Source organism: Phasianus colchicus, chromosome 1 (genome assembly GCF_987193195.1).
Source record: "Phasianus colchicus chromosome 1, bPhaCol1.hap1.1, whole genome shotgun sequence".
Classification (NCBI taxonomy): domain Eukaryota; kingdom Metazoa; phylum Chordata; class Aves; order Galliformes; family Phasianidae; genus Phasianus; species Phasianus colchicus.
This window is the reverse complement of record NC_143436.1, coordinates 126,632,955-126,658,958: the sequence shown is the minus strand read 5'-3', so window position 1 is coordinate 126,658,958 and position 26,004 is coordinate 126,632,955. Positions and strand designations below refer to the sequence as shown.

At 39.3% G+C, this 26,004-nt stretch overlaps 1 protein-coding gene across 4 annotated transcripts in view; it reads left to right on the top strand.

The window, feature by feature from the left end:
- TBL1X (transducin beta like 1 X-linked) overlaps positions 1-26,004 on the top strand; it is a 197,979-nt gene that overhangs the window by 25,874 nt on the left and 146,101 nt on the right. The window lies entirely within an intron of this gene.

The following is a 26,004-nucleotide window of genomic DNA, read 5'->3' as shown; positions in this document are numbered from 1 at the left end:
GCCCTGAACAACAGATACAGAGATGAGCACCAAGTGTTTTGTTCAGTTATCTTAGAACCTGCAGGTAGTTTCACCCCCAAAAAAGAGCTGACAGAGGAGTTAAGGTTAGACTCTCATTTTCAGTTTACAAAAATCTTGGAATACAAGGAAAGTAGGAGAAATCTGAGCGAGAATAAATGTTGCAGGATTGGTAACTGAGGTGATTATAAGCCCAGATAGTGATCCATTGGAATATTGAAATTACTGACTGTTATTTGACTCTGTGAGTCAAGTACAGAGGAGAATCACAGGTTGTAATTAATTTTTACAAACATTAGCTTGTTAAAAATAGGTCCTGTTAAACTACTGCTACCATTTCTGTGCTTTGGAGGGGCTTATACAATGGGTTGTAGATGAGGAAGTATTGAGATGATATGTATTTAGACTTCTATAATGCTGTTCTTCATTAGGATGAAGAAACAAGAACGACACAAGGTGAGAATGACGCACGGTGACTGAGTTTGACCTAACCTGAGTTGGACAATGCACAAAGATTATAGATGATTCATGGATTCAGAAAGTAATAATGAATGGAACAAATTGCAGAGTGACTGTGGTAGTCAAACTGGACAAAAGAAAATCATTGCTTTAATACAGCAAATGTAACACTGCACCAGGGAACAAAGGTATAAGACTTATTTGGAGTCACAGACTCCATCCTGTGGAAAACATCTTTGGCCAAAGGACTGACTTGATCTCTAGATACATAAGCTAGAAAGTTTGTTTTGGTAAGGAAGATGATACTCTGTCTGTTGTTGAGAACTAAGGCTGGATTGTTTTATTTAGTTCTTGAATATGTAAGTGACGAAGAAAATAAAGGAAGGTTCAAAGAAGAATCACAGGAATGATTAAAGGGCTGGAAACAAATCTTAAGTAAAAATGTTCTTTGTTTTAGCGTAAGGTATTAAGCTTAACAAAAAGCTGAAAGGTATTCTTGTTAAGCCTTTGTAACATATGAATCTCTGAACTTCTGGTGTTTAATTCTAACTGGGAGAGAAATGGTTCTGGTTCCAGTTGTATCATGTCTTGACAGTTTTAAAAGCATTACTGATTTTATATACAGTAAGCACTTAAGACTATTCTGTTAAGTAGTTGAATATAAATGTCCAGTTTTAAAGATGATACTGAGATAAAGTCACGTGTGTAATGGTCTTATTATAGACATATATATATGTGTCTGTTACTCAGAAAATCAGAGATGGGAGTGGTATGGGTTGCAGAAAATGAGAGAATGACTGTAAGTCAAAAAATGTGATAGTATATACTCACATAATATACTCAAGGATGAACAAGTAACTTGGCTCAACTTTTAAACTGTGTCCTCTTGTAACGAAATCAGTGTATCACCCTATATATAAGTATCTAATACGTGGATTGCTCCAAAAATAATGCCTCCTATATATTTCCATGAAAAATACAACAGGTACAAAGAGTTTGATGAGCAAATTCTCAGCTTTTTCAACAGTCACCACCATTAGCTATGCATTTTTGCCAGCTGTGATCAAGAGCCTGCTTGCTATGCTTGTAAAAATCTGCACCAGCAGAGGTGACCCAGTGTTTCACAGACTCTATAACAGTATCATTGCTTGGAAAATTTTGCCCATACAGTCCATCTTTCATCACCCCAAACAGATAGAAGACAGGAGGTGTCAAATCCAGCCTATACAGTGGGTGTGGCAGACCAGTCCAGCCAAGATTGGCAATGTGGTCCACAGTCTTCAAACTGTTATGGGGTCTGGCATTATCATGTTGCAAGAGAAAGGTTCTCTGGACTTATTCTGGAAGTTTGAGCCTTCAACTTAGTCGGTGTCGTGATCTAGTGGCCAGAGTTGGTGGTTTTTCTGGGTTCCAGGAAATCCAGAAGGATCACTCCTTTCCTATCTAAAAAGACAGTACATTCACTGAAGGCTGCATCTTGAACAACTTCTTTGCTGGAGAATTTAAGTTGCCATTCTGTGGACTGCCGTTTTGACTCCATCTCACTGTGGTAACACCACAGCTCATCACCAGTAATGATACTATCCAGGAAACAGTCACCTTCAGCTCGTATTCGTGCAATATGTCCTGACGAACTTGCATATGGTGTTCTTTCTGTTTGTGTGTGAGCATTCATAGGACCCATCTGGACCAAACTTTGCAACATTCCAATGTTGCCACCATCATTTCCAATGCATTGAAGCTGATACTCAGTCTTGTGCATAGTTCCCTGGTTGTAATTAAATGAGCTGATCAAGACTCTTCCATTTCATAGTGTGACAGCTGTGCATGGCTGTCCGGATGGTATCTTGTCTTTCACGTTGCTGTCACCACTACTGAAACACATCACCCACTGCCTCACTGTGCTCACATCTTTGTGAACCTTTGTTTGGTCTCCATCAGTGGTCAGTCAATGAATGTCAATGGGTGCCATTTTATCCACATGGAGGAATTCATTGACACGTCCTTCCATGTCAGATGCCATTTTGTCAAACTGTCCCTCTGCTGCCATCTGAAACATGGCAACGACAGGTAATGGAATATTGGTGGGAAGGTTCAGCCTCTACTGCCATACCAGCAACATCTGCCTCTGACGCTGTGGGCCAACGTAATAAAACAGCAGGCATTACTTTCAGGGCACCCTCGTATATTATTTCTGTAGAAGTTATATTTTTTTCTGTATTAAGTACCATATGCTGATGCTAATGACAAGTTTTATGCAGTTTCTTACCATTAAAATATATATTAAAGAAGTAGTAACACAACTCCTAAATTATCAACTATATTGTAGACTTGCTTAAGCATTTTTTAAGCACTGTCTTTTCCTATTTAAGTAACAGAAGGCAAATAGTGAACTTCATAATTAATGCAGCACACGATATACTTCTTCCAGCAAACTGCTTATGGTTACATAAAGCATGAAAAAATAAAACTGAAGCTCAAAAATGCAGAGTAGGGTTGAGGTCTGGAACCAAAGGGGTAAGACATGGAAATAAGATCTCAAAGTTTACATGTAAGTAGTTTTCATGCATAAATATATATTTTTACCTAAGCAGAGTTTGCCTAATCATTCCCTTTTTGAATTTTCTCAAGCATGTCTGAGTACTTGCTATCCTATGTCAAACCAATTATTTTTCAGGTATAAACTTGTCAGCAGATGTTTCAAGGATCCAGTCTGCTTCCACCCTCATGATATGACAGGGTGTGGTGCTTCAAAACTTGGCTATTCTGTACATGGGAAGAGTGAATCAACTGTAATTAGGTCAGTCTCTTAATGCCAGAACCTTCAAGCTTTCCACTGTCCCAGCAGATGCACAAGAAATTAAACTGTCAGCCTCTGTCCTGTGTGCATATACATGAACATGAAAATTCAGTGTTGGGAGTTGTAGACCTCAAAGTGTTTATGATACCAACGAACAACACCAGCTCTCACTTTCATTCTCTTCTGAACTCTCAACAAGCAACCAAATATTTTCTAAGCAACTTCTCAGTGGTAATAGTCCTTCAAATTATAAGAATATTGAAGTCGTGTTCAGTAAGTGTTAGGCACGTAACCAAGTTCAGCGTTTACATTTGTGTGTTCAGTCCTGCAGCATGACATAGAAGTTGTGGCTAATTAAACTGAACTAACTTATTTATCAGTTAATCAATTTATCAGTTTATCAATTAATCATTGCTCAGAGCCTTTCAAACTTGTTCCAGGTAAACACAGCTCCCTCTTGTAGCTGGTGTTGTTTTAAAAAGCAAACACAAAATACGAGGTCTGCAAAAGTCTGTTGGCTGATGTGATCAATGGGGAATAGTATTTCTCACTGATGTATAAATAGTAGGTGGTTATATATATGGGAGATCTTTAGGACTTACCTGAATTTTGTTCTAAATGACATGTATCTGTGTACCATCAGTGTTCATTACTGTTGCAGATAACAGAGGTGGAACATGTGAATGCATTTATAGCTGTGGTTGCACAAGTCTGTTCTAAAATGCCATATTCGGTTGCCTAATGCTTCTGAATTAATATGTGATTGTTTTTTTTTTTCACTCAGAAGTATATTTTCCCCCCTGAACAATATGAGCAAAAAACCCTAGGTTTTGACATCAGGTGATACCAGCATGGTTCCATCTAGTTTGTGTGGTTATCTGAAAGGAAGGAGAACCCACAAAAGGGTGTTGATTATACACCCAACCTCCACCCCTTCCCCCCTTCTTGTTCTCTTTTGAAAATCTTTTTAGACTACAGCAGAATATAGTGGATATAAATAATCCATTTGATGTTGTTTGTATTTTTAAAAAAACCTTTCAGCTGCAGATAGATGTCTGTGTTGACTGTTACGCTTCTCTCCTACTTTTGTTCAGCACTGGCCTGTGTGTTTGAATCTGCATCCTTTTTTGAGATGTGTGCCTGAGGGAAGGGAGGGTGACGTGCCTTCTGAGCTCATCTGTATATGAAGAAAATGTCAGAGCCCAATCATGCTGCATCATATGTTGTTTGTGTTGTCTTTCATAGAATCATAGAATGGATTGGGTTGGAAGGGACCTCCAAGGATCATTAAGCTCCAACCCCCCTGCTGTGTGCAGGGCTGCCAACCTCTATGTCTTACATTAGACCAGGCTGCCCAGGGCCCCATCTAACCTGGCCTTGAACACCTCCAGGGACAAGGCATCCATAACCACTCTGGGCAGCCTGTTCTAGCATCTCACTACTCTCCTGGTAAAGAACGTCCCCCTGATATCCAACCTTTCCTCTTGGTATACTTTCTCTTCCATTTTTCTTCATTGTGTTTTCTAGGTCAAAATGTATGTGTTACTCTGATTTTGCCCCTGGCAGCTGGCTGTCCTCATAGATGAAATAAATCTCATTTTGGCCACATTATTTTCTTGAAAACCTCTGTCCTAAGTTTCAGGGTGCTTGGAACTGAAATCGTGATTAATTACAGAGCGTTATCCAGCATATTGCTTCTCATCCTTACTTTTTTGGAAGACCAAAGATGAGGCCAGGGACCGTCATGCTTCCCACCCAGAATTTATTTTAAAATTCACGTTTCTGTTTATTTGTTTTGGAGTTGCTTTTTATTTGCCTGCTTGTTTTGTTTTTTAGTAACTCAAATTCATTCAGTCACTGACCACAGGGGATGCTAATATTTTCTTTTGGTTTCTTTTATTATCATGCATTGGAATGAAAAATGAGTATTTTCAAGTTCACCACTGAAAATGAGACAACCAAAACATTTTATTTTCATGCAAGTTATCAATCGTGATTATTACTTTGCGTGGAGAGTTTCTACAGTTTAAACGTGTTTGATATTCATTTAAAGTAAATTATTATAAATACAGTATGTTACAATATTTATATTTCATCCCACTTTGTATTGTGTCACGTTCTAATTTAATTTCCATTTCTTCCGTCAGATTTCTGCAGAATATGTTCTACCTTGAAGTATTACAGAAATATTTATTTTCCTTTGTATTGATGCGAAATGCATTTCTGTCAAAAATCCTAAGTAGATGTACAGACAGTTCTTTTACCAACAAAATGATTTCTCATCTTAGGGACTTTGACTAATTAATTTGTATATATTCCAAAGATATAAATAGAATATGCCTGGCAAGCAAAGGGTACCACAGTATCCTTTGTTACACCTTTTCTTAAAGCCTGTCCTCTTTTGTTCTGGAGTGAGATACTGTGGAACCTCTTGGTATGTTTTTAAGTGCCATAGATAAGTGTCCACCAGGATGTAAAGTTGTCTGGTGATTTCTCTCTCTCTTGTATGCTACAGAGAAAGATACGTTGTTCTTTACTGTATGCTTGGCTTTCACACAAATGTGGATATTTATGCTGTAGGCAGCACTTGAAAAATATATCTGAATTCTCATTTTGTTTGTCTAGTTTCATATATGCTATTACCTGTACCCATTGGATTGAATAGTGAACTACATTAATTGTGGAAGTTGCTTTAGGCCATTCATCCTTGCTGCTTGTATAGGTACAGTTATCTGGAATCACAAGGCAAATTATTCCTGCTCATTCACACATTCATCTCCTCTTTCTAGCAGGCAAGCCTGCTACAGTACAGAGAGCTAATGCAGCATTAGAACTTCTTAACAAACAACATAATGTGGCAACGATAAAGCATCGTTATCTTCTGCTTGCTACAGTCTTGTCTGTCCCCTTTGTCGAAAGTCAGGTCTCTCAAATGTATCCTTACTGCAGAATGTACCCATGATAAACCCATGATAAACATGTGGTTGCATCCTATAGTGTACCAACTGCTTCCTTAGGTAGGATGAAACATGAAATCAATTGACATATATATAAAGCTTGTTTTTAATACATTCAAGTTTTTGAGTATTACATAGCCACCAAAGCCTAGTTATTGTGGAAACCTAAAGCTTCCCAAACTGCAGATCCATTCATCTCAAAATGGAGAACAGCATTCTACACATACATCCTTGCATGCTATTAATAATAATAATAATAAAGACTCACGTGAATGATTGCACTTCCAATTCTGCAGCATCTTCTGAATGCTGGGAAGTGTCACTGAACAGGTTCAAGTGCTCATGAAGAACTTGGTCTTTTCAGTGTTATGCTTTAAGTGTAAAAAGGCTGCCATGTGTGGTAGAATGAGATTACCTGGGAGATCCTGTTGTGATTTTTTCATGAGTGGATTTTTGAATGAAGATGGACTACCGCTCCAGGAAAGCAATATACTTCTATCAAGCTGTTTTCAATTCCTAAGCTGAGTGAAATGCTAACTATGCTGAAGCATTATGCATGGAAATCAGTCTTGCCATTTTGGCGAATGCAGAGTTTTTCTTCTTTGCAGAAGCCAACAGCATTGCTGTGACAGAAGAAGCTCCAAGCTTCCAGTGAATTTTACCCATCCCTGCAGATGAAAGTGCCTCTTATGGAGCTGTTATGCCTCATTTGTCCACTGGCTGGAAGAACAGCCACTCTACCCTATTCGGGTTACTCTTCTTCTCTTCTGAAAAATAAGTTTCTTCTTCCTCCTTTCCCCGCCAGTTCTTATCTTCTCAGGCCTAATTGCAGTCACAGGAAGGGAAATAGGCTTGGACCTGTGTTGTGCCTTACCACCATCTTCCAAATCCAGAAGGAAGGAGAAGTTGACCTTACATCATCTGTCCTTGACCTGAAAAAAGGGGCTTGGGTAGACATTTCCATACCGATAGGAGCAGAAATAGTTTGAGAGAAAGAAATGTACATGAGTGCTGCTAGTTGCTGATCCAGGGTTCAGGCAGATATAAAGCTGGCAAAATGGATACCTAGTGAAAATTTGGGGAGTAACTGCTAGTGATGCTGCACTGTTACGTGGCCAAGAAGTGCAACTGCAGCAGGATGAAAGATTACCATTCCCTATGAACTGTTTCTGATTTTTGTATAGACTTAGGACTGCAGACTTGTACTTATACTTAATGGGAAGCACAACTTTTCAGTGTTGTAACGAATTTACCCCAAGTCTAATTTTTACATATAGTTTGTTTGTTCATTGCTGTTGAGAAATCTGTTTCACTTTGGTTAAGACAGAACAGTTATTATCTCATCTGCTTCAGCAGCATCATACTGTTAATGAAGTGTTGCTTCTACCTTTAAATAATCCATCAGTTACTTTCCTGATTAAGAAAGGCATGTTTTGTAGTTAGATGAGATTTTCAGCTGAAGACAAATCAAGATAGGTAAGACTTAAAAGGAAAAAAATACTAATAACATTTGTGCCTTGGAAATCCAGTTACATTTTTGGGGGAGAAAAAGGGAAAACAAAATCCATACAGTTTGAAATTTGTAGGCAGTTGGACCACTGTTGGCTATTTTAGCCAAATACATTCTAATTGAAACAAGTTCTTGAAATTTATAAAATCTGTCGGTCCAACAGAACCCCTTTCTTTATCTTATCCACTGAACCAAATTTGATCATTTGAGAGAGCAATTCTCTTGTTTCTAATCCAACTTGATCTTACAAAATTTTGAGCCCCCACTCTCAAGCTTCTTGCAGTTAATACTTGATCGTGAAAGGTCAACAAAATGTCACTTGAGTTGCCAAACTCAAGGAAGGAAGGAAATACCTGGGATCTATATGATGACAGTGAAAATCTGAATCATGAAGGAAAGGAGTATCACAGCAGTGATAATTAAGCTGGTAAAAAAAAATGGCTACATGACTATAAAGTTTTGCAACTGCTTTTGCTCTTCTTAAAAATTGTGCAAATATGTGTGAAAGACTAAATGAAAAAATTACTACAGATTACTTTTTTACCAATAAAATCAGCAAGACAACACTTAATCAGTCGTGCTGGTAAGCAATCTGACTCTTCTGCCTGTGGGACCAGTCCTGTGAATTCAGGATGTGTGCCTTTGTACTGAATTAAATTTGTCATGCGTGGAAATTGTGTTGTCAGAGGCTGCGTTGGTACATTTGGTGAAACTTTGGCAGTCTTTGAGTTGTCTGTTAGGAGATTCCCAGGCATGTGTCTGGAATGGCTGGATCCACAGTTGCGACCTTAGAATTTACAGACTTCATTGGAATATTATGCAACATCGTTTGTAAATCCTCATTAAACATTTGCAGAAGTAATTCTACATGTTGAATTGCACAGTACTTCTGCAATTAAATGCTGAACAGCACGTGTTCATTTTTAAAAGTAAATATAAAAGTCACTTTAAATGAAAATTCTTTACCATTTTGGACTCTGGAAACTCATGCAGGCTTCAGCTTCTTCCTATAGCTAAAATATTCAACAATCTGTTGAATGTGGAGCTATGTTTCACTAGAGGGGCAAGGTGGAGCTTTCTAGATCCAGTAAAATTAGGGGCAAAGCACGTTCCTTCTATCTAGAAAAGATAGACACCGTGTTTTATTGATTAAATATAGCAGGATGGTTCACATAAATTATTTCCCTGCCTGGGTAGACTAGTTATTGATGTTAAGCTCTAGTTATATGCCGGTTCAATCATTTTAACTCAGTCTTCCTTATTCGGATAATTTAGCAGTGAGCTATCTCAGTGAAACTAGGAGCAGAAAACTTTCTCAATGAAATAAAAAATGAAGGCACTTTACGATTACAGTGGTCTCAACTATTGGCAGGAATACAGATGACATTTTGTAATGCTTTGCTTCCATAGGAAGTGCTATGAAACCAGACATTATCTCCCTCACAGGTAATGTGGTTCTGCTTCAGAGCTCTGTTCATTCAGTAAGGTTTTCCCTATGCTTTTAGTAGAACAGATTTGCAGGCATGGAGGAATATGTGGACAGTTTTCCTCACTACTCTAAAATTTAATGTCTCCCACACCCATAGTTAAAAACTTTTCATCCAGAATAAAAAGCCCTATCCACCTTTCAGGAAATAAAATAGAAATAGGGCCAAGTTAAACTCTCTGCTTTGAAGTGAATTAAAGAAAGTTTCTGATTTGTCACTAAAAATAGGCAATTTAGAAGAGTTTCAGAATAGTGTTTTTGTTGAATAACAATAAATGACTGAAGAGGCCTCCCATAGATGAGATCTTCTGACCAAACTCAGCAAGTAATTAATTGGTATACATCTAAGTTAAAGGTGCAATTAATTTTTAATATAATTATGTTGTCAAGGGTTATCAAATCAGCAATCAAAGATCTACAAGTGACTTTTTACAATTAATTCAATAGCTCCTGCCCTTTTCGTCAGAGATAAAGTTCAGAGTATAATTTAGTCACTGCTGCCATTTTATACCAATTAGAAAGTTAATTAGAGCATTTCCTTTTGGCCAGATAGTATGGGCAGGTCCCTTCCCTTCTAGGTGTAGCATCACCTGAAAATTTAGTTGCTCATCCTTCACAGATTGGGTGACCTATCTCATGTAAATGGCGAGGCTGTTTTTGCTGTTGGGTAGAAGCGTTAATCCCCAGTGGGAGATCTATGAAAAGCTCATCTCTGGCAGAAGAAGCTACCCAGAACCAAAAAGCAGAAAGTGCTGAGCTGCAGAAGGTTGGATCTTTGTTCATTGGCTGACGATGCGTTGGCTTCTGCAGCCCTGTCTGTGTGTGCTCAGGTGTGCTCTGTCAATGCAGACAGCATTTGTAGGCTGGAGACCTGCCTGAGATTAAGTAATTGCAGTTTGGATAACCCTTATTGCTTCCTTAGGGATTAGGGTGGTAGCTGTAATCTGTCTGAATCCTTACGTGCCATTTTGGATCTTGTTCTGTGCCTTGACGGAGGGAAGGCAACCTAACTCAGCTAACCTGCGACTGGGGAGATGGATGGAGCAAACGTGACAGCAGTCATTGTGTCATCCTTCTGCAGCCCTGCCCTTTTCTGTGCAGCGCTAGCAGCTTATAGGCTAGGAGGTGCATACACAGTTTAGAAAAACATGACTGATTACCCTAAAATGTTGGCAAGTTGTGTGTGAGTTCCTCCTACCTTTGTCTGGGGCTGTGAGGGTTTCACCATGCTTTCAGATTAGAAGGAGAATCCCCGCATCCTATGTGCATATGCTGATTCTCATTCAGATCTGCAGCCCTCAGCAATTCAGCTGGGCTGTGGCAGAGAGGAGAGGTGGTGTGTGCCCAGTTTGCAATTTCACATTGCACCCAGCACCTTGCCTACAGCTGTCATCTTGGTGATTTTAACACGTGATTGTGGAGACTCTGGTTAGAAGAGTTACAATGGAAAGTGGTGCAGTATGTATGGGAAGGAACAGCTTTGTCCATCTGGCTGATGTGCCTTGCCCTGCCTTTCTTCCCTCTCCACTGCCATGCTGTGTGGCTGCAGGATCACAAGGTGTTGTATCGTGTGCAAGGGCCCAGAAACTGGGGAAGCAACCAGGAGAGCCTCGGCAGTGACAGTCTCTACTAATTCAGGCACAAAGCAAAAATCTGTTTTCCAGTTCTTAAACCCCACAGCTGCACCTTTTCTCTGTCTCCTTTTTGTGTTTGAGGTGGTCACTTAGCTGAAATAGCCTTGAGGTACACTGAAGAGTTTAGGTTATAGAGCATATTTTCAGCTTTCAGATTTTTATAATAATTGGTGCTTGAGCTGCCAGCTGGAAATGGACCGTCCATTCTGTTCCCAGTGTTCTCACCCCAGGGAGTCATTTGAGGTTAGGCAGCTCCCTGTTTTCTCACCTTGGTGTTTATGTCCATCCTGTGCTGTGGACTTTTCCTGGGAACTGCAGGGTGTGGGGCTCAGCCCACAGCCCCCAGGTGGTCCCGTCAGCTGCTGTGCACCCACAGCTGCAGAGAGCCTAGAGAACAAGAGGTGGGGCCCAGCTGCATCCCCTTCTGCTCCTGAGGTGTGGGACAGGGCTGCTCATCCTGGGCCTGTCACAGAAAACAACGCTGCAGATACTTATTTCCATGCTCTTGTAAGTAAAGTCTATGGTACGGGGTACAGGGTGTCAGCTTGAATTTTATCTAACAGGGAAGCTTTTTTTTTTTTTTTTTTTTTTCCCCCAAATGTTCTGTTTGAATATTCTCTTTAGACTTGGCTTGTTCCATCTGCCTTTTTTAGCGTGTTAGGAAAAATAGGAGAGCACAGGCTATGCTTTTGCATGGTGTTTTTGAGCAGCTCTTACTTCTTTTTCTTGTTCTTCAAAGCATGTATTTGAGAGAACAGAAGGTATTTTATTTTTGCTGTGAGCTCTTGTAACTGGTTAGCCAGTGGTGCCCTCTGTACAGATAGACTTAAGTTTAGACACAGGCATGTGCATAAACATGTGAACAAGTATATATTAACACCTGAGACTTAACTCATTAATAAATTGTTTCTGTTCTCTTCCTTTCTGAAAAGTAATTGCCTCAAAGGTTTTAACCCAGCTGCATCCATTTTCTCATCAAATATGTTTTTCTAAGTGCTGAGATATCAGTCAGGCTTAATCTTTCACAAAAGTCTTCCTCATGCTTACAATGATTTTCATACAAAAAAAAATTGCAGCAATTGCCAAGTTGCTGCTGACTTGTGTTTCTTTAACACTGTGTTTACAGCATGGTTCTCTCTTTTAATATAAACTGTCAACATTCATATTGGGCTGGTTATGTTATTTGGAGAAAGTGATGTCATAACTTACAGAAAGGCCAGGCTGTCAGCTGAGAAAGTGGTTTCATGTAATCCCTACTTGCCACAGCTATGCTGGAAGTGATTTGCAGCTTGTTGTACTAAAAACAGTATGTCGAACAGCAATTACAATTATCTCTGATAAAGGGAGGAATTTCACCATGAAAAAAACTTAGCATGTGTTGGTTTGTTTTTTTTTTCCTTCCACAACTGACTTAAGCATTGCAATCATCAGAATGCTGTTTCAATCAAAAAGTTGAAGTAAGTGGGGAGGAGTCTGTTTAAAGTAACACATACGGATTTTCTTATATGCAGTAACATCTTTGGCCTCTTAAATATTTGGTAAACAGCAGTTGCTTATATTCTGCATCAGTTTTTGTTACCTAATTTTATTGTAGATAGCTGTATGCAGTGAGATTCCTGAATGGGTCCATCTGAGGGACAGCTGAAGAAGCTGCCCCATAGGGATGCCTCTCAGTCTGGCTTATCTCCCAGGTTATTTAGCACTGGTACACAGTGTGGCTGAGTGCAGTACCTTGTTGGCTGTGACAAAACTGTGGTATAGTATACAACAATGTAGAAAATGCCAAATGCATAATCATTATTTGTAGTCACGCCAGGCTTATCGCCAGAGGATTCTAGTTTTTCCTTCTTAGCTTTAATTTGTTGATGGTTTTCCCCTTTTACCAACTAATTCTTTCTGGGTCTTTCTCAGTTTCCTTTCCCTAAATTTCTCCTGATCATCTCACGTACTTACCATTGAGAGGAACTGTGTTTCAGGTGCTTAATCTCTTACTTCTGTGTTATAGGGTATTATTGAATGACATAGTGAGTTAGTAAATATGGTAGCCCTTGTGTGCTACTCTTGTGATGGCTAAGTGTACTGAGAAAATCTGAATTTGTGTAATCTGTTGGTGACTTGTTCTCCTTGTCATAGAGGTTTAGTTACACTTGGTGTTTGAAAAGGAGTAAAAAGTGGTTGCTAAATGTGCTGCAGTCAGTGCAGCTGATGTGGGAAAAGGAGTGGCTGAAGGAGGATTCATGTCAGGAGTCCTCAGGCAGTGCACTGGTACCTTCAGCAGCCTTGGTGGTAGCAGCTTCTCCTAAGGCTGTCCGGCCTTGCTGCTCTCGTAGGAGGAGAGAAAGGTGCAATAGGCTCACTGGTAATGCCATTAATCATTAGTTTGTGTCATACTCCTGATTTGCTTTGCATTTCTGATACAGCAAAAACTGCCCTTATTTGATAGGAATGTGATGTTGAGCAATTGGAAAGCTATGTTGTCATTCTGTGCAAGAAGGTTGGGTTTGTGTTCACAAGAAATGCTGTATTTACTTATTGCGTAGGGCCTTCTTTGAAGTTGATATGTGTGATGCTTCACAGGAACATGGCAGTATTGGTATTTTTCAGAATGCACTGTCAGGCAATGCAAGTAAGTATCAGTTCACGAAATCCCGGGTTATAGCAGCACGGTATTTTCTGAAATACGCTATTCAAAAATGATGGTGAAGAGGTGAGACAAACGTATAAAGCTGGGGGATTTTCTAAGCAGGGCCAAGTCTCAAACACCTCTCCTTCAGTCTTCCTGTTATGCACTGCTACTAGCTTCTGCTCAGGCCATAGTTGCAGTGTCAGTTCTACTTCTGAATTTATCTGTCAGATTATCTCTGTCAACTGATGTGTGCCATCTCATGCTTTAGTTTCTGATGTCTGTACTTACTGATTTTTTTCCTATCTGCCTAGTCAATCTTTTCATTTTTGGTAGAATGGGTTTATCTTTTTTTGTTGTTGTTTTTTTTTGGGTTTTTGTTGTGATTAAATGCAAGGAGTTGCTAAGGAATCAGATCTGGATCCTTTATTACATTTTAGCATCGTTCTCGGAAAGCTGATTATATCTTGCAAAGTAGAGTAACATCTCAAAGGTAATAAATCCTACACAGCTTGTTAAATATCTTTTTTTTTTTTTCTTATGAGTTTTTACGGAAGCAGAATTAGATTATTCCAAACTGTGCTGTGGGTGAAGTGTTCTGCCATTGCTTATGCGTTTACTATTATCTAAACATTTGCTATGAAGGAACAGAATTATTTTGTCTCAAAGATTTGATGTTCAGAATATGATTTCATAACTGTCAGTTAAATGACTTTTTACTAATGATATTTAAATATTTATCACATCTCAAAACAAACAATTTTGAAAAAGCAGGGGAAAGTGTTCTGAAGACAAGTTCAAATCCATGTGTATCAATTACATGGCTGATGCTTGTTTTTTATTATTCGGTGGGCTATAAAGCCCACTTTTATGTCTGATGCATTGAAAATTTGTAGCTTATATGCCTGTTTTGGTAATTACTGATAATTGGATTAAGTTTTGTCAATAACAACTTACTTCTAAGAGTTTCTGATGTAGATCCATTTCCATTCATGAAATCATTTTAATTGATGTTTCTAACTGAGAGGTGTTCACAGTATATATGTGTGTTTTCCCCTTCTGCCCTGACTTCTGAATACCTCACAGCTTCCTTCATGCGAACAACCTTTATTAATAAAAGAGCTCTTTTGCCAGTTTCAGCTCTGAGATATTTCCTAACATTCTCTCTGTTTTTCTCTGGAGAAGCTCTTGGTGCTGCTGACAATGAGACTGAAATAGAGAGCGGAGAGCTCATAATATCAGATGCCTCTGGACACAGTGAATTCTTAGTTATCTGTGGATTAAAATTTTGAAAATAAGTGTAGTTTTTTTTTTTTTTTTTTTTTTTTTTTTAATTTAAAAATTCCACTGAGTTTCAGATTTTGATTTCTTACGATAATGATGCAAATGAATAATCAGTTCAGGAAAGTCAGTGTATGATGTACCTGATCCTGGCAACAGGACTTGAATTTGTTGACTGAAAAGAACCAGGGAGATCTAAAAGAAGGGTCTGTCAGCCTGATCTCAGTGCTAGGAAAGGTTATGGAGCAGATCATCTTGAGAGAGAGCACATGGCCTGTATAGGACAACTGGGTGATAATGGCCTAGCCAGCGTGGGTTTGTGAGAGGCAGGTCCTGCTTGACTAACTTGATCTCCTTCTGTGCTCGAGTGACACACCTGGTGGATGAGGGAAAGGCTGTTGATGTAGTCTACCTAGACTTCAGCAAAGCCTTTGACACTGTCTCTCACAGTATTCTCTTGGAAAAGCTGGCAGCCCACGTCTTGGACAGGTACGCTCTTGGCTGGAGGGCTGGGCCAAGAAAGTGGTGGTGAATGGAGTTAAATCCAGCTGGCAACGAGTGGTGTTCCCCAGGGGGGTCAGTACTGGGGCCTGTCCTCTTCAATATCTTTATTGATGACCTGGATGAGGGCACTGAGTTCACCCTCAGTAAGTTTGCAGATGACACCAAGTTGGCTGGAAGTGTCGATCTGCCTGGAGGTAGCGAGGCCCTACAGAGCGGTCTGGACAGGCTTGATAGCTGGGCTGAAGCCAATGGGATGAGGTTCAACAAGGCCAAATGCCAGGTCCTGCACTTTGGCCACGACAACCCCGGGCAATGCTACAGGCTTGAGGCGGAGTGGCTGGAAGACTGTGTAGAGGAAATGGACCTGGGGGTATTGGTTGATGAGAGAGCTAAATGCGCACTGTTTCTTCCTCTTTGGTTTCAACAGCAGAAAAACTGATGAGTGTGCTGGTGCTTTTGGGAACATGGCTGTCCCTCAGTATCAACGCCTATGGACAGTCGCCTGCCTTTTTTTGTTTGCTATGAGGGGTCTGGCAATGCTTGCCCCTACCTGGGGCAGCAGAGAGGCCTCTCAGCCAGGGAGCCTGCGACCCGCTTGGTGCTGCTCATGGCAGGCCTTGGGAAGTCAGTCACTGGGTATGAGAGCAGTCCGCCTGCCTGGCCTCAACAGCATGGCCCCAACATTTATGAAGGGAGAAGCAGAGAAATACAGAGAAGCAATTAAATGAGGTCTTATTTTGGTTCCACTGAGGGATCTAGGATGAGCTGCCCTCAGTATACAAGCAAGCTTCCAGCAGTTACTGAAAACAGATTTGACAGCAGCGTTTTTCACAACTCAATTAGAACTTCTGAGTGTGATGTAGTGGAACTGGAGTTTAAAAATGGGAGGCATGTTGTTTCTTCATGTGTTGAGCATCCTAAAAAGAAATGGAGATTATTTCATTTTTAAAGGCTTATTACCTTCAATTTTAATGTAAATAATCATGTTTTGAATACAGATCTTCAAATTAATAGTAGTTCATAATAAGCATCATTTTTTAAGTTTGTTTTGTTTTTAAATCTAGTCTTCCCCTAATGTAGGTGTGATTCTTGCCTACCATTAGTGTCTGCTTAAATGTACTGCATGGGGTGGCAGGGCTGCAGTCACCTGTTGGACCACTTCTTTAGGAACTGTGCCTCATAGCTGCCTGAGGTTCAGTCTACTTTATCCTGCTAAGATATGCTTCTTAGTGCAATGTAGGGAAGATTCTTGGAGGAGGAAATCTCTGCCCTGGCTTCCACGCACTCCTTCTGTTGCCAGAGAATGGCTAGGATGGGTAGGATGCTGCTGCTCTGCCAGCTTTGTGCAGTGTGCATGGTTCAGGCCATGTTGAGCTCTCTCACAAATCAGAGAGGTTTCAGCTGTTTCTTTGCCATGAAAATCTGTCCATTGCCTATTATCAGAACTAGATGTTGGGATCAGGTCCTATATTTTAGTTCTGTCCTGGAGAGCTAGCGCCTTCAGTATCCCAACTTCAGAATTTACTGTGCATGCACTGAAGGCTCTCACCATTGTGTAGTATACTGATAATGATGCATCAAGAGCTGTTAATTAGGAATCAGTGCAAAAGCTCATGTGTGTTTTAATTTCCAAGATTCCTCTTGGCTTATAATGCATTGCTAAAACAATTGAGAACCTCCACTTAAAATGGGACCATATTATACTATGTTATTGAGTCTTACACTAGAGGGGAAGTAAACAAAGGATTAAATGAGAGGATGACAAGTATTTGATAGTGCAAGAGGTGAGGGCCTCAAGTTGCACCAGGGGAGGTTCAGGTTGGATATTTGAAAAAATTTCCTCTCAGAAAGAGTGATGAGGTGCTGGCACAGGCTGCACAGGAGGTGGTGGGGTCACCATCCCTGGAGGTGCTCAAGAAATGAACAGATGTGGCACTGAGGGACATGGTTGGTGGGTATGGTGGGGATGGGCTGGTGGTTGGACTAAATTATCTTAGAGGTCTTTTCCAGCCTTAGTGATTCCATCTGTGATCTTAGTGATTTCCTCTGTAAGAGGAGAACTTCTCCCCTCCAGTATGGCTTTTTACATTTTTTTTTCATTTTATTTTAAGGTCAAGAAAACAACTCTTTCACAGACTTAACATATATCCACTTCTAGTGCATGCAGTGTCTAAATACAGGAAAGTACATGCAGTATTTATGCTTTTGTGAGACAGCATTATGCTTTTAGCTAGGTTTATCTGAAAAGAAAAGCTTTTGTGCCTAGAGAGCTCTTTTGATCAGAATTACTATTGTTTTTTTAAAGTCTATATTCATTATGCTGTAGACCCTACTATTAACAATATTTACAAGTAAATCACATTACTATTTGGGATTAAACTGGTCCCATATAAGCACCTGCTTTGTCTGATAAACAGTGGCTCTGAAATACATAAAGCAGTGCACATTTAGTATGCAGTGTTTGAAACATCACTCATTTTTCTGGGAGGCAGCCTTTATTGCTAAAGTGTTGATTCTTAATTCATGACTGCTGACTGATGCTGCATTTTCTTTTCAGTTGTACTTCTGTTGTGAAGAGTCAGTGAGTAATGACTGGCAAACAGTGTCCTGCAGGGCTCAGCTCTCTGCTGCCAGTGGGTCACTAGAGAAATGATGGCTGTTTGTCAGAGCATCCTCCATAAATCTGGGCCATTGTAGAAAATGGTGAGACCTGGAATCAGTTCTGCAGCAGCTCAAGAGAATGATTTAGCTGATGTAGACTGCAGTGTAATACTGATAAAAATGTGCAGAGTGGCAGAGATCACGGGGAATTCTCCATTTCCGCTTGCCCACTAATATCTTAACCACAGTACGTGTACAGTTGGAGATGAAGAAGATCCCCTTGTTATTTTCAAGCTGCGGTTCCAACTGTAATATCACGTGATAATACCATCACTTTGATCACAGGGTTTCATTCTTTGGTTTGCTCTTTTAACAGGCATGCTTCGTGTCTGTGCTTGTGTGTTACATGAGAAAAGCCACTCTTTTTTTTCTTAAAACTGGGTAGGGTCAACCGGGTTGTTAGCCTGCGGGATTTTTGGTAGGGGCTGTTTTGGCAACATGCAAAAATACTCCCTGCAAAAGATAGAACTAATGAAGTTAGGGGAAAAAAAAAAAAATCAAATTTCCTTGGGACTAAATGGGATAGAAATCTGAAACCCTTGCTTAAAATTTCTCTCTCGTCTATTTTTAAACATTTTGCTTTCTTCCACTTTTTTCTCCGCTTCCTTGAGAGGAAGAAGCTTAGGAGATGAAAACAAAAAACTGAGAAAGAACTGTGAAAAGCAATATTCAAATGTTTTAAAGGAAATAATTTTAATGGCAGACCCATCATTTCATTGGTAATTGCTTTTACTTTAATAAGTTTCTCTTGAAAAATGTCAGTGTTCTCCACATGTGGAAATGAGTGTGGATATCCTGCAAAGAAGTAATTTGGAGAGCAGCTTTTCTCTTCTTATTTTCATGGTTGCTTTTCCCAATCTCAACAGGATTTAATTGAAAGCAATACATTGATGTGGGTTTTTTTTTTACTATCTCTTGCTACTACATTAGCATTCTAACTTTGACTTGGATGTGAGAGACTTAAAGCAGCATCCAGCCGCTAGTCTGTAGTGCAGGTGATATTTCAGGGGAATTAAGAGGTTTTTTTTTTTTTGACTCTTCAGTATGTGAGCATTTTATATTCACTGATATTTTCTGGGTACTTAGTACCTGCAAAAGGTGCTTTAGTGTCACAGTTTTTATTGTGAATGTTTAGGATAATTGTGATGTACACAGCTTTTAGCATATTTGGTCATTTAGACATAGAGATACCAAGGTAAATAAGTAGTATCTGGCATCTTTTTTTCTGTTTCCTTAACTCAATAACATTTCCATTTCAGGCCTGAACTTTTTTTTAGTAGATGTTTGACCCATTTTTCATGTAATCACAGAAACTTAATCCTGCTCACACCAAAGCAAGCATGAAACTTGCTCAGATGAGCACTTTTACAGACATGGAGATTGCTGAGGTAAATAGTCACTTATTTGCATGGAGTAAGAAGTGCAGAAATGGAATCGTTGGCTCTCAGAAGTGTAAAGGAGTCCTACAGTTATACTTTAAAACCTCTCTTTTTTATATATATAAAGAATTACTGAAGGAGAAAGCACTCCCATGTGACTTAATCTGAAACAAAGCTTTTCAGGAGTCGTTCTTAATATGCAGAATATATCTCTTCATATGTCTGGGCTCATTTTCAGAGATCCTGACTAGGCTGTTTAGTCTGATGTGCACTACAGCAGTGTGTTAAGTAAAATATACAGAGATTAAAATTCCTGTGAAATTATGTTTGTCTTTATTTTGTTTCTTCATCAGTAGGTCCTGGAAGAATAATATGAAATTGTATTTTTAAACGTTCCTTCTTCCACACTGGTACTTTCTGCTTTTCATTAGGTTTCCCCAAGTTTAATATTTGGACTGTCTTGCACTAACAAAAAACTATTGCACCATTTGGCTGGAACTACATCAGCAGGTATTTAGATCCAACAAATTCATATGAGGAGTTATTAAGTTTCTAAGTAATGCAGACGTTTCTACTGATCTTTCAGCAAAGCTGCAACTCTTTTTCTGAGCATCCAAGGTGGTGTGTTAGACACCTGGTGCTTAATTTTGTGGAAATTTCTCTATACTTTCAATATATTTCCCCATTCTCTGCTGTATTGTGTCCCTAAGAGACTGCATCTGCCTGGTGCAGTGACTTGGTGTGTCTTGTATCATCTGTGATATTAATTGAATTGATTATGCGTTGATTAATGGCATTGTCATTGGGGTGTTGTGGAAGTCCTTAGAAAGGCGTGTGAGCACAAAGTGGCCGATAGGTTAGATTGCATCTAGAACTCCAGTGGGGATGTGTGACGTGAGTAGTTTTGGGAAATTGATAATTACCTGTGCTGTTGCTTTGATGCCAAATCAAGACAGTAAACCGAAGGAAGTAATTCTGTTTTGCTTTTGGTATTCTGAACAAATTTAAGTTTATTGTAAATTGATCAAAGTTCAGAAATGCAAACCAAAAGTATTGTTGAAGCTCCCACGCGGGCAAACCTGGTAAAACTCTACATATACAACTTTTTGAGTGGTCCTTCTGTAGTTTCATGTTTCCTTTTGTGGCTGTTTATTATACTGTATTAGTTCTGGTTTGCAGGTTATTATCTCACCTGAAATTTGCATGTGCTAAATTCTCATGCTGGGTAATACCTACACGTTCTCAAACATCATCACACAGCTGCATACGTGCCTCATGAAATAAATTAATTGGAAGACACTCTTGACTCTTGTAGAAATGAGTGTTCTCTAGATTAACATAAATTTAGCATGTATAGACTCCTTGAATTTGAAGGGAGTGAGGAGTTAGGCTTTGTGTTGGGCATGTGCTTCAGGCTTTTTTTCTTACTCTGATAATTTTGATACATACATGGTTCTGAAAATTAAAAGGTAAGGTAGTGAGGTCATTCATAGAGAGTGAGTGGGACTTAGTGACTAGAAATTGAAGTTTTGATGATAATAGCTTCTATTCAAGTCCGTTGTGATCTTAAAAGCCTGTTTCTTTCATGGTAACTTCAAAAGTAAACAGTGATCAGATAAAGGTAACTTGATATTCTTGAGAAATTGATTGAAAGATCAAGAACCGCAAGGCAGCAGTGCAGGCTTCCTTGTGTACCATCCCTGGCCAGTAGGGATAATTTACTCTAAATCACTTCAGTTCTTGACCTGAATAACACTGGAACCACCATATCAGCTTGAAACACTGCCTGCTCACTTTTGCTAGCAAACTGCAATGTTTCTTTTACCATTTACATTATGCATGCATTATATTTGTATACACACAAACTACATGTTTTTATTTGCAAATCTGCCTTGGCTTACATACTTTCCAACCAGGAATGTGGGTGGCTTCTGCTGGCAGGACTTTTCCAAGAGATACATGCAGTAAAAGTAATTTTTCAAATAATCTTGAAGTTATGCTGTTTTTCAACATGCAGATTCTGTATTAGAAATATGAAATACACTTCTTTTACAATAATACGGACTCTGATATAAAAACATTGACTACCTAGGTCCCAACTGCAAACACGAGGGGATAATTGTCCTGGTTTTCAAGTCGCTTGTTTTTGTTGGCATAAGTTAAACGTGCACTCAATCAAAAGCGTGTGTACTTTACATTCCATGTATCGTATACCAAAAGCCTAACCAGAATTGTGCCTGATACTTTTCTGCAATTTCAATGAAGCATAACCTTTACCATCATCCAGAAAAGAAAGGCCAAATTGATACGTTCAGGAGTGCGTGTGACACAGAAAGCTGACTGAAAACTATCTTTACAGCCTGGGGCAAATTGCGCTACTGCAGATTAATAAAATGCTGAGTGTTGCTGCAGCTTAGTAAGAGTTGGTGCTTCAGCAGAGTTCTCATAACTGGCTGTGTGATGGCTTTTTCATCACTTTGGTTGTAAAGTAAAAGACAGGCATTAAGCCACCTCGGAGTTATTTTTTCCCCACTCCTGGGCTGTTGGGTAACTGCTGTGAGGAATACATACGCCTCCTTACTCGTGACCCGCAGTTAAGTGCTTTGTTCTTAATTCAGTTGTTTCTCCTTCCTTCGGTGATGGATGGAGGTGCTCTGAAAACATAAATTTCTGGAAGGTGTTTATATTTCATCTGTAGAAGCAATGTAGTGAGTGTATTAAACTACAGCTGATCTAAGGCAGTGCTCAAGGTTTTGCACAGCTGTACTCCTTCATTTTTGTGCAGCATTGTTGTTAATATCGATTTTTACACCACCCGGTACCAATAGAAGTCATCCCATCTGCTGTATATGTTTGTGAGCATTTTTACTTGCTAGTGGTATGTTCATGTGTGGAGGACAGCTGTAATACACTCTTAACATAGAATGTTTAAGGTGCATGTGTGATTAAAGCCGAATAAAGAGAAACCAAGGTCAGCTATAACTGAGATTGTTATTTTCTTAGAAGAAGTGGTTGTGTGTTGTTTGACCAGAATGCCTGCTTTATTTAAAAAAAACAAAACAAACAAAAAAAAGACTCCCATGTATTACCTGAGGGGATGCTGCTGGCTTGGGAGAAAAAGTACTTTCTGGAATGTGACTACAAAGCATGCATGGCATTTCTGAGGCAATTAAGAGATTCCAAGCTTTAAGGGAAACCAAATTATGTTCTGCCGAGTTCTAGTAATGGTCTCATTCCTGGCAGACTTCTCACAAAGATAGGTTTTGTTAGTGGGAATAAGTTGGCATTGGGAGTAGTTGATGATAATTAAGAAATTAACACTGTGATGTGAGCATCTATAATATGCTAACTTGTGTAGGAACCATCAAGCTCTTTGCTTCATTACCAGTCAGCTCCTTTGCATCTGCACTGCTGCATTTTAGATATATATATATATTTTATAGTTTTATTTTGACCTGAACTTACAGGTCTAATATGATCTAAATTTCAGAATAAGAAGAGCATTAAAACTAAATATTCAGAATACATTTTTCAGGAGAATATATCAGTATAAGCATGAACTTTGGTAGAAGTGGTTATAATCAAACAGTTTTTGCTCCAACAACTGAGTGTGTGTATTTGTAGGAGGGGGACACCTGAAATGTAGAGGTTTTTTTTATGGGACTGCCACAGAAAGCCACTTGCATTACCAGCTGAGGATATGAAGATGAGAGTGAGCAGTGATGAGTGTGTGAGGTTTGACTTTTCTGGCTATGTTCTGTGCAGCTCCTCACAACCCTAATGCAATTACATGGTAGAGCAGAGAAGTGGCCATTTGTTACCGTCCATTTAGAAATGACTTTTGAGCGCAGACATGGGCATTTGGCATGAAATAACAGGAGAAGCCTTGTTACTGTGCTCTGTGTAGTTCATCTGTTTGCTGCAAGTGGTTGGAGGTGTATATTTAGGATTACGGATCAGAAGGTCTCGGTTGCTAATTCAGCTCTGCAGCCCCCAGTGCCTAGTCTCAGCCAGGTCGTTCTGGTCTTTATCTCAATATGCAAATGTTTAAAATGAGAAGAACATCTGTTAACATCGTAGGATGTTGTGTAGATTATTTAATGGTTGTAACAATCTGAGTTGGGTAAAGTGCTGTGATAATGCTACTACGATGGCTCTAAGCCACTAGTATGATGCAGCTGTGTGAAGGGCTAATGTGCTCGTACAATGCATTAGACGTGGTATTTTGTAGAGTGAGGGAGAAATGCTAATAGCATTTTACAAAAGCTTCCTGGGACCTCATTTGGAATACTATTTCTGATGCTGTTCACTTGCAGTAAGGAAAGATGGCCTTACATTAGAACAGATGCAAAGACAGACTAGGCTGCTCAGAGTAATGGAGTACTTAGCTTTCAAAGTGAAAATTAGAATGCTGCTGTTGTTCAGCTTGCTCAGATGTGAAGGCTGGTAGAGAGAGGATAAAGATATTCTTTGTAAATAAAATTGTGGATAAATAGGGCGAAAACACTGTTTCACGTAGCGTGTAACCATTGTGTCTGATATCGATATTATAAATAGCTCCTGAGCAAATTTAGGCAAGCAATTGTGAACATTCTTAACCATTTTGCCTGAACAGGACAGTGGGGTGAAGAACCTGAATTTTAAGAGTTTGAAGAGTGAATTTAGTAACTTGTTCAGGAGATCTTAATCTGCAATGACTATAGGAAGTTAAGTCTGGATTTAAAGTATTTGAAGTATTGAGGTCTCCAAGGGGTCTGAAGGAAAACTGAAACTGTTTATTTTCTTTAAACTTATTTGGCACTAACAGCATACTTCATGGTTTCCAGTGGTTGCATGTGGATAAGAAGTGTATTTTTCCTGCTCTTCTCCCAAACCCTTTAATAACAACTCACTTGTACTCACTTCTGCCCTCATTTTCTCACATTCGCCATTGAACTGATTACAAGATCTGTGATCAGGGATGAATGGCTCCCCATGGAGAAACAGGCACAGAATGACAGATATTTTTATCCTCTTTTGTTGTGTGATATCTGGTCCACTTCCTGTGATAATTTAGGAGCAGTTGTTACTTTGCAATTTAAAAAAAAAAAATCACTGCTATTATAAAGACATAGGATATGGCCAATGCCCTCAATCTCTGTTTCTCCCTCTGTGGTATTCTGTAATTATAGCCTTTTCTATAGCTATTATGTTTTTTGTACGTTATTGAAAAGGGTTTTGTGGTGTTTAGGGCGCAAGGAACAGATATGCTATGGAAACTTTGGGTCTGAGCGTTCATTGCGTAGTTGCCTACAGTTTCACATCCGTCCTGAAGCGACCATCCTGTGTCTCTGAGCTATGTTGAGGCATATGTTGAAGTGTCACACTGGTGATCTGTACAAGATGTTGCAGCCTTTCCACTACTAAAATTTTGCTGTTTTGTCTGAATAAGTTTTTCTGTAACGATGTCTGAAGGATACATGTATTGGCTTCTCTTATTCTCTTCAAGGAACGTTTCCACTAAGTGATGTCTTGCTATTTGGTTATCCCTCTGCTGTTGCATTTGCAGCATCTATGAGAAAGTGAACTTCCAGGGAAATCAGCACACCATCAGAGACCTCAGACTGAAAGGGGAAATAAGGCAGGAAAATGAGATACTGAAATTTCTTTCAGACAGTCTAAGTTTGGTATTGAATTAAGTCATCAGAATGTGGGCAGGAAGTAGAGAATGGTAAACAGCAGCACTTCTATTAAGTCGTCATGTTTTTCACAAAGCCATACAAGCCGGAGAGTCGCGTAGTGTTTATAACACATTCATGGCATAGCTGCTTCCTGCTAAGTGTGCAAGAGGAAGAAGTGTTGTTCCTAAATTAGTAAGTTAAGGTCACAGAGAAAGCAGCTGGTAAAGGCTGGAGTGCAGCTTTCTAGATTTTATTCTGGACAGGATTTAAAGAGAAAGTTTCTCTTCAGTGTTTCACTGAAGGACCAGATTATGAAGTAAAAGCCTTATTGTTGGTTTTTTTTTAGGCTCAGGCCATATCATGCCACCTGATGTTCAGCTGACTGTAGAAAGGACTCCATGCTGTATGTGGTTATTACCATAATAAAATATTATAGCATGCCTGCAAGAATCAATACAAACTTGATTATCTATAGAATATGTTAGGCAGTGGAGAACTCCTAGGGAAGTAGGTTAGGCAAGCAAGAAATTATACCTGCATTTACCAATAGCTTACCTTGTGGCATTGTACAAATTATTTGAGAATTAGGGAAATAATTTTGAATAGCTCATTAGTGTTATAATTTTGTTACAGGGATTAGCTGAACATCACTTTTTATATTTTCCCCTAAAAAGACTGAAGCTCTACTTTAGGCTGAATTCTGTTTCAATAAATGAGTTGAATTCAGAAAAGTATACTTTTGCTTTGCTGGTGAAACTTAATAGCCAGTCCCTTGAAAATTTTAGCCATAATATTTACAGTAGAGTAGACAGTTAATGTGATTTATAATTTACTTTGAGATAAGAAAAACACCCTAGGCAATACGTTTTGGTTGAAGGGCACTATGCTGTGACAAAGTTCTTTCCCTTCTGTTCAGCACTTAGAGATCAACAGTCTGAATGAAAGTGCACCAGGAACTTGCCTTTTGTTGGCAACTGTGACAGCAACTGTGCTGTTTAAATATAAACCATGGGATTGTCTCCACTACTTTCA